Genomic DNA, 16,134 nt, shown 5'->3' with positions numbered 1-16,134 from the left:
TCATACTTGTGTCTTATAAGGAAAACCCATGTTGTTCTTCTAGTGTGCACCAGAAAAAATGAACTTCGAATAGGGACCCCATATATCACAATGAATCATATCAAAAGCACTCTCTGTATTAATCTCACTTAAATGAAACTTCAATCTAGTTTGTTTGGCTTTATGATAGGTATCACAATAATGAGATTCATCAAATTCAAAAGCAAAATTCAAATGTGATTTTACTAATTTTATTCTTGAAGATAAGGATGTCTGAATTATTCATTCTATAGTACATGACCGGTTTCAGGGGTAAGGTAGGCTTGGATATTTTTGTTTGGTTGTAGGAAGTACAATCTGTTTCTTTTTTCACCTTGTCCAATCATCGTCTTTGATTTCATATCCTGAATAACACAAGAATTAGGATAGAAAGTTATTAAACAATTCAGAGATTTAGTCAATTGACTCACTGATAGTAGATTCATTTTGAATGAAGGAATACAGAGAACATAATCTATGCTAAACTAGGGAAGAGAAATTGAACTTTGATGTGACACAAGAATATGTTTATCGTTAGGTAATAAAACGAGTATATTTCATGGAGCCAGATTATGAAAATCAAGGGATTTGGTTTCTATATGTTGACTGACACTAGAGTCAATTACCCAAACATGATTAGAGGAAACCGTGATTGGAGAAGTCATACCTACAAAGTTGACCAACATGAGCTAATTTTTTACAAGTGATAGGATTTTATGATACTCATCCATAGTGAATGCATGAGCAATATTACTTAACCCATCACCCTTACCAGTAACGCTATGCGTATCCATTGAAGTGGCCTAGAGATCATTGCAAAAAGATGTTGCAACAGTGCTAGGTTTAAAATTTGGGTCATATAGCCGATGACCTGTAGGATAGCCTATCAGCGTGAAACACTTTTCTTTGAGATGATCGACACCATTGCAATAATTACACACGGATCAGTTTTGTCGGCTACTTCTGAATTTTTGAAATCGGGTTGCCGGTTCTCGTCTGACCCCATTTGACGGTTCATGACTGGGGATATTACCATAGGGTACGACTAAGGTCATGCCTGACTGGCAATTAACCAGCATCGTGAATCTGCCTTCACGTTGTTGTTGTTTTTGAAGCACCAGTGCATATACCTTAGTCACATTGGGCAAAGGTTCGAGTAAGAGGATCTGTTCTCTTATTGCATTATAGGAATCATTTAGCTCTATCAAGAATTGAATAACCAATTTCCTCTGTATTTGATCAAAAAATGTTTTTATTGAGCCACATTTGCACTTTGGCACTTGAGAGTACGAACTAAGTTCGTCCCATAGATATTTTATTTTGGTGAAATAAGTAGCAACTGACATTGTTTCTTGTTGCAAGCGACAAATAAAGGTTTGGGTCTGATAAATCCGTGGTGTTAGACTTTAAGTGTACCTTTTCTGAAATCTTTTCACACCTCGTGAGTCGTGGTGGACTAGATTACACTATTGACAATCTCCTTACCGAATTCAAAATTCAAGATAATATCATGTTATTAATGCAGACCCAAGATGGGTGATTGACCGTTCCTTTTTCAGGTTCGATAATAGAGCCGTCAATAAAACTAAGTTTATTTTTTGCACTAAGTGCCATAATCATGACTCTACTCCATGTGTCATAGTTATCCCCGGTCAACTATTGAGAGACCAGAACATTGCCATGATTATCAGAGTGATGAATGAGGAAATGACTAGAAGTATCTTGACCTGATTCTGTCTTGAGAGACATATCCTTCAAACTTCTTTCTTCTTGTGCCATTGACATAATGAGAAAAACTCAGGCTTGGTGATGTCGCTCCTCGCAATAATGAAGCAGAAGCAACAAAGAGAATGGGCAATGCAGAAAACACCAATGTTGAAACCGGATAAGAGCCTGAATGCACCCGAGCTAATGAAGAACAAGGGCACACAACCCTCACTGCTGTCCAGGTATCTAAGGCTTTGATACCATGTGAATCTCGGCACACAGTGGAGAGAGAGAATAGAGGAAAACTTGTTTCATTAAATTTCATACAACATGCATAGGTATATATACATGTAGAGAACAGAAAAACATAAAACACGTTACAGATAACTTTACAAGGTTACCTAAAACACTTTGATGTACAAAACTCTTTGATGTTACCGAAAAATCGGAACTCTAATCAGTTGAGAGTTATGTTCTTAACAAGTACTCGGCCCGAACACGTCTTTGTTGGAATGTTTTCCGAAGGTCCTAAGATTCAATGTTTGAGGTCAGATCTAGCATGGGGTCCATGACAAATCTGATCTTCATGCAAATGTAGGATCTCATATCCCCAAAATACTCCAAATGCATGGTTTTCTGGTGTCAGACCAGAAAACCTTGGATTTGAGATTCAGGTATACTAATTAACTACATGAGATTGGAAGCTCTCAAACACACTATAAGGGTGCGGTTGATTGCATTGGACACCCTTGAATCTGTTGACTGCAGATAAGATTTGGCATGGGTCTCACACCAAGATCTGACCCTCAAGCAATTGAGTGAGCTCAGACCACTCAAGCTTGGGTCCTTGTTCTGAGAAAGAGCTGCCCTCTTGAAGTATTGCTCAAAAGACCATTCAAGAATTTTGATCAGGTCCAGTGAAATTCACAACTTGGATTGGGTTTAAACTTGGCAGAGGCTGTTGTTGTTCACACGTTATGTAAAAAAGAGAAGCACGGGTAGTTATATTACAAGAAGTTCTTTCCTTGGTAACTCTTTAAAATAACAAAACATTCTAAAAATATTGATAAAATTTAAGATTCTGTTTTTTCCCTACCAATTGTTCTACGAAAATATCTGTTACACCCTGCATGCTCTTATCCAAAACGTTATCCACGTAACTTTTCAAACGACTGCCCTCCTAAAATATATATCTCTTGAAAAAAAAACTCCTACATTGTCAATTTAGCGGATGCCAGCCAGGTGGATCTGTGCATTAAGACTAGTATCATTGGGTCGGACATGGTTTGCACCCAGGTAGGTCTGAACCCTGATCTGACTTTGAGGTGCTGGTACCTGGTCCAGAGTTGGGCTCAATTAGGTCCACCCTAAGAAAAATCAAACCTGGGTTTTACAAAGATTACATGAACCATATATATATATATATATATATATATATATATATATATATATATATATATATATATATATATATATATATATATATATATATATATATATATATATAATCACTAGAATATGAGAACCAAAATATGAGAAGTGAAAATATGGGCATTTCCAACACTTTTTTTCGCAAATCCAACCATCTGGATGTGTTTCACATGATGAATTTGCTAGGAATCAACCATTCAAGTATTTTTTTATGAAAAATTTTGATTTTTGAATGCTTGAATATTTATGAAGAATATGAGCTATTAATTTTAAAACCTTAAAAAAATCTCATTTATGCATCAAATCAGATGATTCAAGAATCTATTCTTATAAAACCAAGCATGTAGATCACATTCGTATGGTTAGATTAATTCAAGAGAAAAGAATAAAAAATTCATAAAAATTGTGGTCACACATTAGTTCTCATATTTTCAGTTCTCATGTTCTAGTGACTATATATATATATATATATATATATATATATATATATATATATATATATATATATATATATATATATATATATATATATAATGGTTAGGGATGACAGTGGATCGGGGCAGAGGCGGGGGACAAGGTCACCCTCACCCCATCTCAAAATTCTGCCCTTCATCCCTGCACAGGTTTTGATTTTAACCTCCATCCCCATTTCATGTCCTCTATCCCCGGTCCAAACGAGACCTGCACAGGTTTTGATTTTAACCTCCATCCCCATTTCATGTCCTCTATCCCCGATCCAAACGAGATGAGGTGAGGCGGAGCCCCATTTCTCTTCGGTCCACTGTCATCCCTAAAGGTATTTTAGTTATTTTACTAATGGGCATTAGGGACGGGGTTGGGCGGGTGAAGTGTAAGTTCATCCCCGCCTCCATCCCCACACGGTTTTTTATTTTAATCTTCATTCCCGCCTTCATCCCCGTTTCATGTCCTCTATCACCGGTCCAAACGGGGTGAGTCGGGGTGGGCCCCGTTTTCTCCGTGTCCCCTGCCATCTCTAATGATGGTTTTGTACCATGATCACCAAATGGTAAATCTAACCATTAAGATGTGTTTAGCATGATTTATTTAGTATGTTAGAAGGTTTTATCATGTTTAGTACACCAAAAGCTTTTTTTGTTGAGATAGTGAAAATCTATAGTTTAGCATTCATGAAAATAAGGGTAGCTTAAAAATGGTATTGAACATCGTGAGTCAACTTCAACACATGAAAATAATAAATAGAAGAATTTTTTTCAAAAAGAAACCTAAAGTTTGAGAATTAATAAAAAAGGAACATAAGTTTGGAAAATTTTAAAAATGCACTTAAAAAATATCATGGTTAATTAAAAAGGCCTAAGAGTTTACTATTGTTATTGTTGCTGTTAAATATAATACAAAATTACCATTTTACCTTCAACATCAAGTTTTAAAAAATGCACCTAAAAAACAGCAAAGGAGTCTTTGAACTAATAAATTAACTCTATTAACTCATATTGGGTTAGTGATAACATAGGCTAAATGGATGGTGCAAACGTTTAGGTGCCTTTTAAAAAATTTCTAAAACTTAGGTGTATTTTTTATTAATGCCCAAATTTTAGTTGAGTTTTTGAAAATTTTCCTGAATAGAATATGCTAAGCATGATCTAAGGGCTTGATTTTGCTTTTACAGCTTATAAGCTATGGTGGTATAGTACAAATGTACAATCACAGAAGTGAGTGCACACACACACACACACACACATATATATATATATATATATATATATATATATATATATATATATATATATATATATATATATATATATATATATATATATATTAGTAGTGATGAAGTGCCTCCGGAGCACATACTCCACCACCTATACCATAACGGTTTAAAAAAGGTTAGAATTTGCATGGCTTGTCATCTTTAATCTCAAAAAAAGTAAACCGAGGAAGGGAGGCGGCATTAATTTTGATGATTTTCAATTGTTGGTAACCTCTGACAACTAAATGAGTAGACGTGAGTGTTAGTAGGGGCAGATTCCAAAGCTAAAAATTAAATCTGGCTGACTTATTAAATTTCTCACTCATAGTTATTATCATGCATCAATGTCATCAATGTCCATCATCCAGTCATAGAGAATACATGGATCCATTCCATGATCCACATCCACACACTCATGCCATTCATCTATCTATGTCTATCACCGTTCATGCATTCATGTCCATGTATCCATTTATATATACCAAAGAGGAAAAATGCATGCCTGCACGCATCCAAGGTTGTTAAATAAGATAAGGCGAAGCGAGGCATTGAGCTTGTTATGAAGCGAGATGTAAGCCTCGAGGCGTTGAAGCGTAAGCTTCATGATCAAAATAATAAAGTATATAATATTAATAAAATAATAAAAAATTTAAATAAAAACTACTAATAAACGACAGTATAAAATAAATACTACTTTCCTATAATTAACTCGTATTATTCATTTTCTTATATGCATGCACACATAAACCACAATTAAGTTAGACTCACAGTGCAAGATAAAACAAGTTCATCTACAATCATGAAATCATATTGAATACAACGAGGGCTCCGCTTGTATGGTAGAAGTTGTTAGTTCACGTTACCATGTGTTAATATGTTGAGAGATCAAAACCTAATGGAATGTTGTGTAATTTCAACATGCACACACATGTATACTCATTTATCCAGCAATTCGTGGTAAAGATCAAGTGCCACCAAATGAAAGCTGAAGGAAGCTACTTCCATTAACACATCTAGTGGCGGGTGGTTGGGCTTATGTTCAGTTCTTAAAGAGTTTGTTTGAACTAGTAAAATGGGTTTGGTGAGCCGAACACGAACAACAGGTGTTGAACTCAATTCGGCTCTTACATGCTACTTGAATAATAAAGATTGTATCTTAAATGTATTTTACATTCCAACAAGTTTAAATCCTATTGCTTAAAGTCTTGAAACAATGCAATTTCTTTGGCAACTGAGCCAACTCTGAGTTCCCTCAAAATGTCTAGAGTTCACTACCTGATTCGCAAACTTGATACTCCCCCAAGTCCCCAACCACCACTCAAAGAGTCAAAACCCCAAACACCAAAACCCCCCCAAAACCCCTTTCACCCATACCCCAAGCAAACCTCAAAACCCTAATCCCCACCATCCAAACAGCCCCACCCCATTTGCCAATTATACAACTCTCCTGAACCAAAACCCCTCACACCACCACCAACCAAAACCATAAAAAAAATGGCTACCAAAACCCACCTCATCCTCAAGACCCTTAGCCCCACCACCACCTGCAAAAGGATCATCACCACCCCCATTCTTCCTTGAAGAGCTGCAACTCCAAGAACCACCAACAACAACAATGCTTCTCCCAATGAACCCATCAACAGGCAGCCCTCTGTACCAGAAGAACCGGTGCAGCCCCCACCCGAACATCCTCCTATCCCAATTGTTGGTCCCTCTAGAACTCATCAACCAGACATTGTTGTGGCGGATTCAGGTGTTCTCGCAGACGCTCGACCTCGCCAGCCTCATCAACGTCTTCGCCGACAGGATGACCTCGCAGTGGTGGTCCGACCTTGAAGCGCATGCCTTAGAAGTGAAGTGTGCCTCGATGTGAGGCATGTGCTTCACCCATGTGAAGTGTGAGCTTCAAGCCTACAAATACCTCATACAGCGCCTCAATACCTTGAGCTTGTGCTTCGCCTCTGAGGCGTACGCTTCAGGTACTGAGGCGTAAGCCTCTCACAACATTGTTTGAAACCTTATAAAAACCTATCCATGTATCTCAAACTCATTCATGTAAAAACAATATAGATCACATCCTTATGATCAAAATTTCAAAAAACAAAAAACAAAAATTCAGTAGCATGCTTCATTTAGCACTACACCCATTTTATAGGTTTTAATCTCTCTCTCTCTCTCTCTCTCTCTCTCTCTCTCTATATATATATATATATATATATATATATATATATATATATATATATATATATATATATATATATATATATATATATATTTACATTGAAAACTCACAAATAGGGGTGTCAATGGGTCAGGTTTGGACCCAGGTGGAACTAGACTTGGCCTTGATTTTTTTGTATGATATCAGATTTGGACCCAGGTCTAATCAGACCCACTACAAGGGAAACCATACCCGGACCCGATAAAAACTCCGGATCCATGTATTAATCGGATCTTCGGGTCCGGACTCCGGTCTTCTTATTTATCACCATACCCGAATCTTATAGGGTTTGGTGCAGGTTGGGTCTGTGTAAACCCGTTCCGTTGACACCCCTACTCACGAATCTTAATCAGAAACTTAGATCGGTTCCAGATCTAGTGTGAAATTTCACAAACCATACCTGGCTTCGTATACTAATTGAATCTTTTGGGTCCGACCCAGATTATAGATGGACCTCCTTTATCACCAAACCCCGATCCTATAAGGTTTGTCGGGTCTGGGTCAAATCCGAAACATTGTCTCCCAGACTCCCCTAATTAAGACACTACTGATACATAAACATACAAATAGGACACGATTGACACGCCCATATGCAAGAATGGATGGCGGAATCCAAACAAAATGGCGAGAACCGAATATGTTTCTACTGGTAAATTGCCCACCTTTATAAATAATAAGCTGGGGGGGGCCTTCTGCAGTTCATGGCCGGATCCTTTTGGCTTAGGAATAATTTTGACTCGAACTGTTGACAGGTCGAACTTACCGGGCCTGGCCCATACAAGAAACCGTATTGGGACCACCGAGGTGGTATCTCATGTGATAAGCGGGGTCCTGTGTCAAGCTGAAGGCCCAGGATCGAATCCCTCTGGTAGGGGTCCGCCTAACCCCAGCTTGCCTTTCAAAAAAGAAACCGTATTCCAGGGTGGATTGTCGTGGCCCGTTTGCCAACCCGAGTTCCTGCCAGTACATATGGGGAAGACCTGATATCGGTTAGAGCTAGCCAGACCCGATTGCAGCCCCATCCAGTAAAAACCCAACCCTGCCCATATCAGGTTTGGGATTTTCCAGGTAAGTTCCTGGTTAGGGATGCAAATGGATAGGATCCAGGATGGAGGTTTTGCAATTTTTAGCCGTTTGAATCCTGTTTCGAACCGAATTTATATGTATTTGGCTGTTCCGGATCCGAACCATTTGCATCCCTAGTTCAGGTTGGGCTCCTTTAGAGATAACTGCTATCACATTGGGTAAGCTGGTCTGCTATGACATGTTTTTTCATTTGCACGCGAACCCAGCCTATCTTGGTCGAGCACTCAATCACTGATCAGGTATCCTACTCGATGCCCATGCCTCAAAGAGGATTACTGTTAATATCCTCTAGGCACATCCAATACTTTGGGCCCATTGACTAAGGATCTGTTTGGGAAGCTGTAGTTGGGAGCAGTGATGAGGGATTCGCCAAATCTCAAGCATCTCCATTAATTGGAATCTCTGTTTGGGAGGAGAACGGGAAATGAGATCAGTGTTGGAAGGGAAGATGTGGATTTCAAAAAAGTTATCATAAAAATGTTGTTGCCAACTCCATAGAATTCATCACGGCTCCCAAACAGAGCCTAAAAGTAGGCTGGACTCACTTGAGATCAGGTCTTGTTCTACCTATTCAAAATAAATTGAGCAAGAGTTGAGGAATGCTTGTGGACTGACCTGTTCACGCCAAGTATGGCATGTCATTTTTTTTTGAAAGGCAAGCTGGGGTTAGGCAGACCCCCACATTGGGGTTTGAACCTGCAACGTCCTACCACAAAGAGACTTGCACTGACAGCTCCTACCAACCACTGAGTCCCCGTGGGTCTGGTCCATCATTTTTACCCCAGCCTAGCCCAGACCATTGCCCAGCTCGAAATAACCCTGGGCACAAGCCTAGGCTCATGGTTTCAGCCATTTGACAAGGCTTCAGCCCATTGAGAGGCCAGTTCGGTCAAAACAAAAAACCTGCTCATTGCCCAACCCTAGAATAAGGCAGCCATACAACCAACATGATAAGATCAGTATAAAGCTTTAATTTAATTTTAATTTTTTGAGAAAGAGGGTAAACCTTTAATTTTATAAATCAAGTTCAATTTACCTAAATATATGCACTATTAAAAAAACAAACTGCTTAGAGTCTTTTTTTTTTTCATTTGTTTTATTTTTTTGATTAAGAACTCTGGCTGAGAACCGGGTCACTTAATTACCCTGTCCGTTCTAAGATAAACCTCGAGTAGGATCACTGACACCGAAGCCGTCAATTAAAGGCACCCACACAAACACCTTGTGGAAGTCAAACTTAGGATGAAAGAGTCTGCTCCTTCTTCCAAGGCCCACTGCCGCTCGGGTGAACTCATTTATTTAATTTTTTTTTAATATTTACACAAAGAAACCACCCTAAGGATCAAAGTAGGGGCGGGGCGGGGGACAAGGTCTCCACCCCCACCCCGCCTCAAGATTAGAACCTCCATCCCCGCCGGGGATCGATTTTAACCTCTGCCCTCGCCTTCATCCCCGTTTCATGTCCTCCATCCCCGGTTCAAACGGGGATGAGGCGGGGAAAAGTGACAGGGATGGGGGGGGGGGGGGGACGGGCCCCGTTTCATACCCTTCATCCCCGGTCCAAACGGGGCAAGGCGGGGTGGGCCCCGCTTTCCCCCGGTCCACTGCTATCCCTAGATCAAAGACCTAGTCACGTTGGCTCTGCCATACTTATGGTCATTGTTCTTGCAGCATAAAACTCCGTCGGCTTACCTCTTTGTCACATGGAGTCACCACATTTTGGCTTGCCCCTCATGAGATTTGAACCTAAATCACCGTTATTTAATAATTTTTAAGCATGAAAATTTTCGCATTTGATTTGGACCCTATCAATAATAAATCGGGTCTTACTCGATGTGAACTCCCAGAAGAGGAAATTGATAAAAAGGATACCTTGTTAGATATCCCTATGACAGTCCTGTTCATGTAACTCTCGGGGGCACCGTACCACCGAGGTGGTATCCCATGTGGTAAGAGTGGTCCTGTGCCAAGCTGAAGGCCCAGGTTTGAATCTCCGGGCACACGAGACTTAAGAGATATGAAGGTAGGGGTCGGACTAATCCCAGTTTGCCTTTAAAAAAAAAAGTCACTGAACACCGAAAATTCCCTACTAAAAAATGGATTGGATCCAATCCGACCTTCAATTCTTAACATATTATCTTTGGATATGGGCCTCAAAATAAGATCAGAATATTATTGAACCGGATTCGGACTTACGTAATTGGAACTTGAGAATCATATACAAGATCTTTTTCAGGATTTCCTGTTGGAGCAATGTCCATATATAGAGCAAACTCGATCCCCTTGCACTTTTTACATGTAAAACCCTTCTTTTGAACCCTTCGTTGATCACACCTATCATAAGTTAAAAATAAGATCCGGATTCAGTTTTACTGCAAACGAGTCCAGTTGGGATTCGAACTTGCTTTACAATATTCGGATCTGAATATGAATTTACCATGATCCGGACCGTTTGCGCTCCCTTGGTCCAGTGCCACCCTCACAGATTTTCGTGAAAGTGAATGGCAATGTCATCCTCAAAATGGTAAGAAGAGAGCTGCCTCTGAGCTGCAAACCCCTCAAAAATGGCGATTTCTGCAAATGGGTGCCTCCCCAAAACCCCTCTCGTGGCTCAAAATCCTAGAATCCACCCGAAATACGGCGTTCAGGTTCGCGCCGTTCGTTCGGCGGAGCCATTGAAGCCCGGGACGGCCGATTTGGGTGAAGCGAAGGGAGGGAGGTGGGCGATAGATAGCTGGAAGTCGAAGAAGGCACTCCAGATCCCGCAGTACCCCAGCAATGAGGAGCTCGATGGCGCCCTCAAGCGAATCGAGAGCTTCCCGCCTCTCGTCTTCTCCGGGGAAGTGCGGAAGCTGCCGTCGGGAGGGCGTTCCTGCTTCAGGGAGGGGATTGTGCCGAGAGCTTCAAGGAGTTCAATGCCGATAACATCCGAGACACGTTCCGGGTCATCCTGCAGATGGGGGTCGTCCTTATGTTCGGAGGCCAGATGCCTATCATCAAGGTTCGATCATTTTCTGTTTTTCTTGCTCTCTGGTTTTGAAATCGAGATGGGTTTCTTCTTTTCTTCGTATTTTTTATGTGTTTATGTGTCATCTGATTTGTTTGTGAATGTTTTGGAGGGTTTCTTTGTTTTGGGTTCTGATGGAGCTTCTGTATTCTTCTATGAAAGTCGGATGTTCGAGTGTAAAATTTTGGTTTCAACTTTCATGGGGGCTGTGGTTCTTTTTTCCTTTTCAATTTCTGTGCTTTATATGGTTATGCGTGCTCGTTTTATTATTCTGTTAGTTTCTGAAATTTTCATTTCTTTTCGAGTTGAAGAGGTTTTTGTGATGTCTATGTATTTGTTATGGGTTGAATTTGATTTACTTGGTATTGACGAGTGTGCCAAATCGGCCTCTGCATTTATGTCCTTCAACATTTCTTGAAGATTTGTAGATGTGGAATAGTTTGGTTGGATTTTCTGCATAGGGCCTGGGTTTCTTCGCTGCTACTGTTCATGAATATGCATGGGCATTCTAGTAGTCAATTCATTTGATGCTTTGTTTCGTAATGGTATTTCATCTTGGTCTTTTTACTTATTTGGTCTTGGTCTCTCACTATTCTCTATTCATGTTTTCTGGTGAATCTTCTTAACTTGCTAGTATGCGTTCAGGTTCCTATGTTTTTGGAATTTGGTTGCATAATGCACCCATTTTTGCCAGTAGTTCTTTGTATTGTGTGATCTTAAACTAGTAAAGTCTAGCGTCATTTGATGCTTATCTACAGATTGTAATGACTTGTTCCGTTTGGAAGGCCCGTCCTTGATTGAAATTGTCTACCTTCTTTTTCCACTGGGACCTATATCTCCCTGTTGTGTATTTGCTCTTTCCCTTTTTCTTTTATGCATAAGCGGCTCTTCTGCTAATGTCTTGTAGCGGGATGCTGAACTTAACCGCAATCCTTTTTTCTGTTTGAAACTTGATAGCTCTATTGATGACTTGGATGTCTCCTTGCTTATCACAAATGGTACCACACTCCGTGATTTCAAGCTTTCTACATATTGCTTTTGGAGTTGGTGGTGTGCATTTATATTTGCTTGGGTCTATAAGTGTTTGACTTTTGCTAGATTGATTCAGCTCATTTGTAGGGAATCTTGGACTTTGGATTGATGTGTTAACTGAGTTTATTTATTGTATGACAGGTCGGAAGAATGGCTGGTCAGTTTGCTAAGCCCAGATCAGAGTCGACTGAGACCAGGGACGGGGTGACTCTTCCTAGTTACCAGGGAGATAATATCAATGGAGATGCCTTTGATGAGAAATCTAGAGCTCCAGATCCTCAAAGGTTGATCAGTGCCTATACCCAGTCTGCTGCCACTGTGAATCTTCTCCGAGTATTTGCTACTGGAGGATATGCTGCTATGCAGAGAGTCACCCAGTGGAACTTGGACTTCACTGAACATAGTGAGCAAGGTGAAAGGTATCTGATAGTCATGCTTACGGTTATCATACTGGATAATTCCACTTAGAATTTGTGAACATGTCTTGAAATTAAGTGAAATTAAATAAACTTTAATTTTATTCTAATCTCCTTATAAAAGCTGGTGTTTGGCATTTTTGGGAACTGATCTATGGTCCTATCTACACCAGATATATGGAGCTTGCCCAGAGAGTGGATGATGCTTTGGGATTCATGGCAGCTGCTGGTCTCACCATGGAACATCCCATAATGACCACTACAGAGTTCTGGACTTCCCATGAGTGTCTTCTCCTGCCTTATGAGCAAGCATTGACGAGGAAGGATTCCACATCTGGACTTTTCTATGATTGTTCAGCTCATTTCCTTTGGGTAGGGGAGAGGACAAGGCAGTTAGATGGGGCTCACGTGGAATTTCTGCGTGGTGTAGCCAATCCTCTTGGTATAAAGGTGATTCTTATTATCATAATCTGTAACTTGAACCTGCACTTTCTTTTTTCCCTTTTTTCTCAATTTGCTTTTAGTTATGATCTTTATATTCCAATTTTCATGTGCTTATAGTGGACTGTTAAAATCTATTATTATACAAAAACCCTTTTGTTATTCTTTGTGGACCCTTGGTTCTTAGAACGCATTACCAGTTTGAAGGTTTGCTACTTCAGCAGTACTGGTCAGGATTTTTGCTCGATTTCATTATACCTTCCCCCAAATTTTCTTTTCCTAAATGATCTAACCAGTTCGCTTCCTATGTGATGTACAGGTAAGTGATAAGATGGACCCAAAGGATCTTGTGAAACTCTGTGAGATTCTAAACCCTCATAACAAGCCAGGAAGGCTAACCATAATCACTCGGATGGGGGCTGAAAATATGTGTGTTATTCTCCCACATCTGATACGAGCTGTGCAACAGGCAGGACTCATTGTGACCTGGGTCAGTGATCCAATGCATGGAAACACAATTAAGGCACCATGTGGCTTGAAAACACGTTCCTTTGATGCAATCAGAGTAAGAATCATGTTAATCAGAGTGAATCTAGCAGTTGTTGTTGTTTAAAAGCTCCGTCAGTCATTCTGTTTCTTCTCTCCATGGATAAAGTCTAATGGTTTTGTTGTTTTCCTGTGTAGGCTGAGCTTAGAGCTTTCTTTGATGTGCATGAGCAAGAGGGCAGTCAACTTGGAGGAGTGCATTTGGAAATGACTGGACAGAATGTCACTGAGTGTATTGGAGGATCAAAAACCATAACTTATGATGACTTAAATTTCAGATACCATACCCATTGTGATCCCAGACTTAATGCTTCTCAGTCTCTAGAACTAGCATTTGCAATTGCTCATAGGTTGAGGAAAAGAAGGATCAGGTCGGCCCTGTCTGCTCTTAAATAGATAGATTCTTTTACTGCTGCTGGATAGTAGAAAAGGTTACTTGGCTTTCTAGGGTCCTCCATCCTTTTTTGTTGTTGTTGTCTGTTGTGGCATTGCAATGTGAGGAAATGAAGAGTGAACTTTTGATGGGTTTGAGGCTATGTAAACTCCATTATCTGTTCTTTGGCTGCCTTGATCTTGCTTTCCTATCCAGCCAAGAACAAATATTGTAAAAATAGAATTTTATCTATAGTTACTAGGAGCTTCCCAAGGCCTCAGAAAATGTGCTTTCTAGTGTGCCTTAGAAACAAAAAACTGTTTGCTTCTGAAGCTAGAGGAAAAGGGCACTTCTAAAAAGATGGCAAGAAAATTGAAATTGTGCTCATCTTGTTAGGGAGAAAAAAGTACCTCTTTCAAAAGTTCTTGTTTTCCTGCAAAACCTATGTATGTGAGTTATTTATGGCAAGAAAAAAACTGAAAAATTGCATTTAAATAAAACACATTTCAGATACTGCTTACTCGCTTCCACTGCCATTTCCTATTTGCTTCCCTTGATGCTTTTAAAATGCCAATTGCTTCAGCATCATGGTGTCTCTGGAACAGAGCTTCTTTCTTTTTGCTTTGCGCATTGCTCCTCTCTCCCATTATTTGCTCTGATAACCGTGGTTCTACCTGTTTTCAAACTATCATTCTGGTTTAAATTGTGATGCTTTCTATGCATCTATTTTCTGTAATTCTTTGTGTATGCATATGCAACAGGGGGAAAAGTCTGATATTCCATTTTGTTGGTGTTGCATCCTCTTCCTCCTTTTAAGGGAGGGTTTGCATTAACTTATCTATAGGTTATCCATGCGTCAGTAAAAAATCATAGGTAAGAACTAAATGGTATTATTATATTGGGAAGATTCATATCCATGGGAACAAAAAGAGAAAAAGATGACAATTTATTTGTATGGTAAAGAATTCTTCCGTTCTGCAATAAGATAAAGGGGTTATGTTGAATTCTAAGCATTTAGTTTTACCAATAAGATAGACTTACCAACGGGCTCCGTTTGTTTGGTAGGAGCTGTCAGTGCACGTTACCATGTGTTGGGACGTTGCGAGTTCAAAACCCAATGGTATGTTGTCTAACTGGTGGTGGGGTTCTGCCTACCCTAGCTTGCCTTTCAAAAAAAAAGAAAGATAGAGAGGCTTAAATATTTGGAACTGCACATAAGAGATTATTTATCTCAGGGGATTCCGTGTGGAAAATGCCGACTACTGTTGGTTTATTTGTCAAAAAAAAAAATAAAGTGGTGCATTATATGAAATAAATTGGCCAACTGGGCATTTGGGATCTAAAGACTGGTTAATTTGAAATTTAGTTAGAATTATTCGATTAAGGTTTTGTGTGGGAGATTCAAGTTGACAATGAAACGCCAAATCCTGGATATGGCAAATTCAGTTCTTGAGAGAAGCCATATCCTTTGCATATTTGGAAGTCAGGTATGAAATGCATTCAGAAGGGAGATGGACATCAGAGATAGCAACTACAACCTCTTTGTTTTTCATGGACAGGAAATCACCAAAGAAATTAGAAACCTAGTAGTGCTGATTAAGTTCACTGTACTTACGGTCGCTGGTGTAAACCTGTGGCACACCCCTTCCCTTAGGGAGTCATCAAACTTTTGCTGAGTAAGGGCTTATCCTTCGCCCTTATTATTGCAAGGGTCTGATGCTCATGGGAGTGAAACCGTGACTACCTGTCTAGTGGCCAAGGCCTCTTCCACTACACCAAACCCCTTGGGGTTAACTACAGCCTCTTTGATGTTGCCAGTTGAAATTGGACGATCCGAAGGCCATCACCCATCCTATCTCTTGCGCCTTATATGTCCTGATGGAAAACCCAGTTTGAGTTTTGTAAGCGGCCACAGTATGATTCCTTGGGAATAAGGGGTAAGCCCACTGAGGTTTACGCTGCCACGACAGTGATCATAAGTACGGCAGACAGAGCCAGCTGATCATATGGGGTGGTTTCTCCATGTAAAAGAAAAAAAGTGGCCACAGTAGTTTATTATACTGTGTTTATTTAAAAATAATTCTAATTAATTGACTAAAAACTGTATGTTTGTATCCTAGCTTTGAA

At 39.9% G+C, this 16,134-nt stretch overlaps 1 pseudogene across 1 annotated transcript; it reads left to right on the top strand.

Moving 5' to 3' along the window:
* The first annotated feature begins 10,756 nt into the window (after positions 1-10,756).
* LOC149819102 (phospho-2-dehydro-3-deoxyheptonate aldolase 1, chloroplastic-like) lies at positions 10,757-14,292 on the top strand (annotated as a pseudogene). Its single transcript, XR_016427450.1, has 5 exons — positions 10,757-11,193; positions 12,373-12,650; positions 12,821-13,097; positions 13,408-13,653; positions 13,773-14,292. The product of XR_016427450.1 is annotated as a phospho-2-dehydro-3-deoxyheptonate aldolase 1, chloroplastic-like (transcript).
* Positions 14,293-16,134: the final 1,842 nt, after the last annotated feature.

This window comes from Nuphar pumila, chromosome 13 (assembly GCF_984573655.1).
Source record: "Nuphar pumila chromosome 13, dmNupPumi1.hap1.1, whole genome shotgun sequence".
Taxonomy (NCBI): domain Eukaryota; kingdom Viridiplantae; phylum Streptophyta; class Magnoliopsida; order Nymphaeales; family Nymphaeaceae; genus Nuphar; species Nuphar pumila.
This window is presented reverse-complemented; position numbering and strand designations above follow the sequence as displayed.